Here is a 7,500-nt window from a genome sequence, read left to right as displayed (position 1 = left end):
CACACAACTTTTGAAAACTTCATGACCCCTTCAAGGCAATGTAAACAGATTTGAGAACATGTCGAGGAAGAGTTCCAAAGCAGCACTTTGAAGGTCTCCAAAAAATACAAAACACACAGACCCCTCCTGTTTGAAAAAGGGAACATTAAAACACTAATGTTCTCTGCGTGGGTGTGTGTGTGTGTGTGTGTGTGTGGGGGGGGGGGGGGGTTGGGGGGTGGGTTGCAGAGGAGGCTTACTCAGACCACAGACACACTCTCATTGGGTTCCTGGGTAAATTACTGCAGTGTATTTATAAATGCATTAGTGCGCCCTCATACTGGTAAAGCCTACATTTATTTTGGTCAGTGACCCATTAGCCCTTTGTTTTTTTACTGTAAGCTATTTAAGGGGAAGCGGGCAAAAGCCCTGGGGTGGAGGTGGGGGCAGTGTGTGTGTGTGTGTGTGGGGGGGGGGGGGGGTTGTGTTTGTGGGGGAGGGTAGGGCTGACTCAGGCAGAGTTGGGGGTATACACAGTTTAGAGCACAGAAGACAGAGAGAGGAGAGGAGAGGAGAGGAGGAGATAAGGGGAGAGGAGAGGAGAGGGGAAGATGAGAGGGGAGGAGAGGAGGAGAGGAGAGGGGAAGATGAGAGGGGAGGAGAGGAGAGGAGAGGAGGACAGGGGGGGAGAGAAGAGGTGGAGAGGGGAAGAAGGGAGTGGAGATGAGAGGAGAGAAGGAGAGAGGGAGAGGGGAGGACAGGGGAAGAGTGCAGGCGATTTAAGCTCAAATCAGCAGATGAGTGCAGTGTTAGCAATAGAGGCATTGGTGCTTGCTGAGGAGAGGCTGTGTGTGTGTGTGTGTGTGTGTGTTTGTGTGTGTGCGAGGGGGGCGGCCCCAAACTGCACAGCAATTACCGCGGGGCAAAGTCCTGCAGCTCCCCCGTACCCTCGGCTCGGCAAGGGAAAACGCTGATTGAGAAATTAATCCTCAGTCTGTCATCAACTTAAACCTCTTTCTCTCTCTCTCTCTCTTCCCCTCCCTCCCTCTCTTCCCAGCCCTCCAGCACCCCTCCTTCACTCTCTCTCTCCCTCCCTCTCTCCCTCTCTCTCACTCGCTATGCACTTTATCTTGTTTCTGCGATTCCGTTTCCTTCTCTGCTCCTCACCCCTCACCCAAGTGCTTGGGCGGATTATGAGTCAGGCGATTTAGCCCTCAGCGAAGGCGGAAAAGTGGCACAGACGCGCTGCAGCTAAACAGGCAGAGCAGAAATAGACAAAAAAGCGACTAAAAATGCCAGCGGACCAGCCAAGAGCCTGGGAGGCAGCAGCAGCAGCAGCAGCCGTACACCTCCTGCCCTAAATCACAAAATACTCAAAAAGATGGACCCACTGCTGGGCTACAAAAAGACAAAAAAAAAAAGGGAGTGAATTTCAAGCAGCCGGCGAAACAGTACATTTCTGTTTGCACCCTCCAGGCTTATCTGTTTGCACCCTCCAGGCTTATCTGTTTGGATGGATGGCAGATGGACCCTCTCCTGTACGGTTCATACACAAACATCAATATGATATGAATTAACACGACGGGCGCGGGGCACGGTGCAGAGTAGATTTCATTAGTAATGATGGTAGTTAATGGATGCTGATGGATACTGATGGATATCGGTGTGGTACTGATGCAGCAAAGCCACGGCAGACGATGATGACAGGCCATAATAATACAAACAAACATTGATAAACATCACAAACAAGCCAGACTTCAGGAGACCTTTGGAATGAGAGAAACAGCACTTCAGAAACAGCATTTTCTCTTTCGCACAGCCACAAAAATCCCTTTCAGTGGATTTTTTTTCCTATTCAAATGCAAATGTATGTGTGTGTGTGTGTGTGTGTGTGTTTGTGTGTGTGTGCATATGAAAGAAATAGAGCCTGTTTTCATGTGTGTGCATCTGAGAAAACGAGAGGAAAACACAGGGACTATTTCTACTTCTAAAGAGACTGTGTGCGCATGCGTAAGAGCGTAGCTTCGTTTGTGTATATGTGTCTATGTGTCTATGTGTGTTAGCGTCTGTACGAGAGAGCAGTTCCGTTTGTGTCTATTTGTGTGAGCATGTGTAAAAGAGAGTATTTCTGTTTTGTCTATATGTGTGTGTGTGTGTGTCTACAAGAAAGTAGTTCTGTTTTGTGTGCGTGTTTAAGAGAGAATAGTTCCGTGCGTATTTGCAAGCGTGAGACAGACTGTCCAGGCTCTCTGTGAGCATGCATGAGTGTGTGTGTGTGTGTGTGTGTGTGTGTTTGTGTGTGTGGTGGAGACATGCTGTCACACTGGGCTGACAGAGGAAGAGAGGCATGACAGATTTGAATCAGAATAGACCCCGTGACCCTGTCATCACAAGATGTCAGTTACAGCATCACACACACACACACACACACACACACACTGACATCCGCACACTAACACACACACAGAGATCCGCACACAAACACACACACACAGAGATCCGCACACAAACACACACACACAGATCCACACACAAACACACAGATCCGCACACAAACACACACACACACACACAGAGATCCGCACACAAACACACAGATCCACACACAAACACACACACACACAGATCCGCACACAAACACACACACAGATCTGCACACAAACACACACACACAGATCCGCACACAAACACACACACACACACAGATCCGCACACAAACACACACACAGATCTGCACACAAACACACACACAAACAAATACAGACACACAGACACACACACACACACACACACACACACACACACACACACACACACACACACACACACACACACACACAGATACAGGCACACACATACACACAAACAGAGACACAAACTGTCTGCTGTCCTCCCGATTTTGTTTGTTGTGGATGCATTCCAAGCCGTCCTCTGCACACCAACGATGCGATCTGAAAGGCTGAATCGATGCTTTCATGGAGACGGGCCGCACTGCTGGGAATGCCAGCGTGCATCGCATCTCTCCGGGCCGTCAGAGAAAACACGGCCGCCTCATCCTGTCCAAACCTCCATACTCAATCTGCTAACATGGTGATGTCTGTAATAGAGATGATGTGTGTGTGTGTGTGTGTGTGTGTGTGTTGTCGTGGTTACGACTACAAAGCCAGCCCTGAGGCGCTCCACGGAGAACATTCATCACACTAAGATGAAGATGAAAAGCTCAGTCATGCCCTCCATTGATAAAAAATCAAAATAGAATGGGACACAGACAGCAGAGCTCTCACACACACTCAACAACTCCTGACAATCTGACACACACACACACACATGTAGAGATTCATTTACACAAACACACATATACACACGCTTGTACTCAATGTACACACATTGACATTAAAAAAAACACATGTACTTCCTTTCATGTACTTTAGTCGAACAGACTCCCACTCCCCCACACACACACACACACACACACACACACACACACAACACACACACACACACACACACACACACACACACACACACACACACACACACACACACACACACACACACACACACACACACACACACACCGTGACTTCCCTGGAGCGTCCCATTAGCAGCATTTAATGCTGTGACTTGGAGCTGCCTCATTAGTGGTGTCAATGATCTGCCGTGCAAAAGAGAGACAGGGGCGAGGAGCAGGAGGTGTATGTGTGTGTGTGTGAGGACACCTCAGGCCCACAGGACACACACACACACACACACACACTCACATATGTGTACAGACTCAAATACATAAAGCGCACACACACACACACACACACACACTCACATATGTGTACAGACTCAAATACATACAGCGCACACACACACACACACACACACACACACAGAGCATTGCCATGGGTAGATGACATGCCAGTAAAGAGTGCCACCATGGCTTCCGGTTGATTCCACCTGTCTCTCTGCAGTACAGCAGCAGCCCTTGCAGACGTTCCCGTTTTGACATCAGCGGGTCGCCGTTAAGATCCCCTCCGCTCTTCCCCTAAATGCGCCAGGCTGAGCACGTTATAAGACAACCCTTATGATGCACGCCAGCTAAAAATACCTCAAGCCAGTCTCATAGAAGACATGTTGCTTCATCAGACTCCTGCAGAAGGACCATCTCCCCCCACCCCTTAATACACACACAAACACTCACACACACACAAATGCATGCACAGACACACACAAACGCATGCATGCACACACACACACACAAGCTTGACATGCATGCACACGCACGTGCGCACACACACACACACACACACACACACTCACTCACACTTCTCCCTGCTCTTCCCCTACTCAGGGTCTTTCTCTTCTAAACTCAAAGGTGTGTGTGACCGTGAGCACGCTCAGTACTCCATCACACTGGCATCACATAATCTTTCCCAATCCATCTCCTTCATAGTCAATTTAGCATCAAGTCGTGTGTCGAAAAGTAAATTTGCTCAGTGCATTGATGACCGCACGGCACTTGCAGATGTACGTGTGTGGGATGAAACAGACTGGGACTGGAGCTCTGAGTTGTCCTTTTAAAGCCACATCACTCTCTCACTGACCATGTCTGACTTCAGATGGACTTGGCCCTCATTTGGTCCTGGTTTGGCTTTGGTTTGAGTATGGTTTGAGTCTGGTTTGAGTCTGGTTTGGCTCTGGTTTGAGTCTGGTTTGGCTTTGGTTCGAGTATGGTTTGAGTCTGGTTTGGCTCTGGTTTGAGTCTGTTTAGTTATAGTTTGGTGTGTGTGTGTGTGTGTGTGTGTGTGTGTGTGTGTGTGTGGTGGCAGAGACATGCTGTCACACTGGGCTGACAGAGGAAGAGAGGCATGACAGATTTGAATCAGAATAGACCCCGTGACCCTGTCATCACAAGATGTCAGTTACAGCATCACACACACACACACACACACACACACAGATCCGCACACAAACACACACACAGATCCACACACACACAGGTGTGTGATCACGCCCTGATTAAGCCCATTTTGGGTCTGATCTGTCTCTGGTTTGGTTCTGTCCCTGACCCTGAAGTGGCTTTGATCGGTCCCAGATGCAGCCCTGTTTTTTCCCCAGTATGGCTCCAGTGGAGTCAGCTGGTTCTGGGGATGTTTAAATAGATCTCTATCTGGGAAATGCACCCTTGACAACACAGACGAGGGCTCTGGTATTGATCCGTCCCCGACCCAGCCCAGAGAAGCTCTGGACAGGACAGACCAATTCACACGCAGTATGTGTGAGGTGCGGGGCAGACTCAGAATCGGTTATGTGCCAATGTGACTGTCATCTAAACGGACAGATCTGATATTGCCTGTCATGTCCAGGTCACACAACCTTTTACCTTTTCGCATTTACATTACACATAATGTTGTTTTGTTGTGCACAACTGACAGAACGGTGACATTAAACATGAAAATGGAAAAGCTGCATTAAGGGCTCTCCACTTTTTTAAAATAAAACCTTTAGCCTACTGTATTTTGGAAACAAAAGTTTGAGTTATTTTGTACATTTGCAGTGCTGTCAGTACGGTTCCTTTCATTTCGGTGACTAAAATCCCTCTGGCGCACATGTGGATTATCTCAAGTGTTAAGCAAATTAGTGAACCATGTAAACAAAGATATCTGATATGAGCCACTCTGAAACAGAGACGTAAACAGGTAATCAAAAAAATTGGATATAGGAAAAAAATCAGAATAAAGGCCTGCCTGTGTAAATGTATCCTAAAACAAAAGGACCTCAACCTCATGCAGGGGACACAGTGGCTGCTGATAAACAGCCTCTTGAATCCTAAAAAAACTCAAATAGCAGCACAGGAGAGGGTTTCAGCAGTCGGATCCCAGAGGCTCCCTCTGTCTGGGCCTGGTCCAAAAGCACACGGCCCGCATTAGAGTTGGATGTGAACCGTGACCCGGCGCTAAGGAGACGGAAGAAGGCTGAGTCAGAGGGCTCCAACCCCCCAAAGCCACAAAGCACTCCTCACCTCACCTCACTGTTCCGTTCCATTCAGCCGCCTCTATGGACAAGCTCTCCAAGGACGCGGATGGCCACAATGCCTCACTCTCACTACCTCTGCTAAACACATTGGAGAATAAACCGAATGAAAAGAGAAGGTGATTCTGAGGGGTGATCTTGCTGAGTCTATTCAGCAGCCGCCTCTCTGGAGAAGCATTTGCAAGGACTTCAGTACTGCAGAGACTCAGATGACCTCTCTCTCAATAGAGCTCCCCTCCACAGAGCACAGCAGGCAACACAGACAGCCACAGGTTAGGGAACAGATACAGGCCAGACCTGGGCCAAAACTGACTAGAGTGAGCAGAAATAGAGGAGGCAATGGGCTAATGCTAACATAGGGGGGGATATGTGCTAATGCTAACATAGGGGGGGATATGTGCTAATGCTAACACAGGAGGACATGTGTTAATGCTAACATGCACTAATGCTAATGTAGGAGGAAATGTGCTAATTCTAACATTGGAGGAGATGTGCTAATGCTAACATAGATGCAATAATAACAACGTAGAGCTGATATTCCAAAGATAGGCCAACATTTGCTAATGCCACTGAAAATGTAGAAGCTGATATTCTAATGATAAATATGCTAATGTTACTGTTAATGTAGAAGACATGCTAATGACAAATATCTCAGAGGAAATGTTAATTCTTATGTAGGAGATCACACAACTACACAACAGACCCCTGTTCCTGTTTCACCCAGACCACAGGGTGACTGTGTGGGTGTGTGTTTTAAAACCACCGCTGCCCATGTCACGTGGGGTTATGTGTCTTTTTCTGATGTGGGAATTTTTTGGCATAATGAGTAAAGCACTTCAGATCCCAGTGCTGTTGGAGTTGCTCAGATATCTCCTGACAAAGTGTTTCCATCCTAAGGGGATGATTATGAGAGAGTAAAGGTTGTGTGTGTGTGTGTGTGTGTGTGTGTGTGTGTGTTTGGGCTGTTTTAAACGAGCGGAGTGCATCCCCTCTCATTAGAGAACAGTTCTAGTGGTGATGCATATCTCTGACAGTGGTCACGTAGGGAATATCATGTGCTGTGTGTGTGTGTGTGTGTGTGTGTGTGTGTGTGTGTCTGTGTGTGTGTGTGTGTGTGTGCGCGCGCGCAAATGAATGTATGTATGGGGGCTGGGGTGGTGTAGGAAGGTTTTTGTGTGACTGCAAATAGCAATTATGTGTGTGCATATGTGCATTGTGATACATCCATATGTGTGTGTGTGTACTGCAGGCTACCGTATGTGTCTGCATACTACTGTATGTGCATGTTTTTGAATGTTCCTGTGTTTGTAGGCTATATGTTTTCATATGCGAATCCATATACATATATTGATGTGTGTGTGTGTGTGTGTGTGACTGTGTGTGTGTGAGATTGTGTACCAGTGTGTGCTATTGTCTTGTATTGTCTATGCACACTGGCCTATCGATTTCCCCAGGGAGCTAATGAGCTGAGGGTAGCATGCGTGGTGTGTATGTGTATGT

Source organism: Alosa pseudoharengus, unplaced genomic scaffold (assembly GCF_046254945.1).
Source record: "Alosa pseudoharengus isolate Yale_2024_CS ecotype anadromous, Long Island Sound unplaced genomic scaffold, YU_APseudo_1.1 YU_APseudo_1.1_scf_14, whole genome shotgun sequence".
Taxonomy (NCBI): domain Eukaryota; kingdom Metazoa; phylum Chordata; class Actinopteri; order Clupeiformes; family Clupeidae; genus Alosa; species Alosa pseudoharengus.
This window is presented reverse-complemented; position numbering follows the sequence as displayed.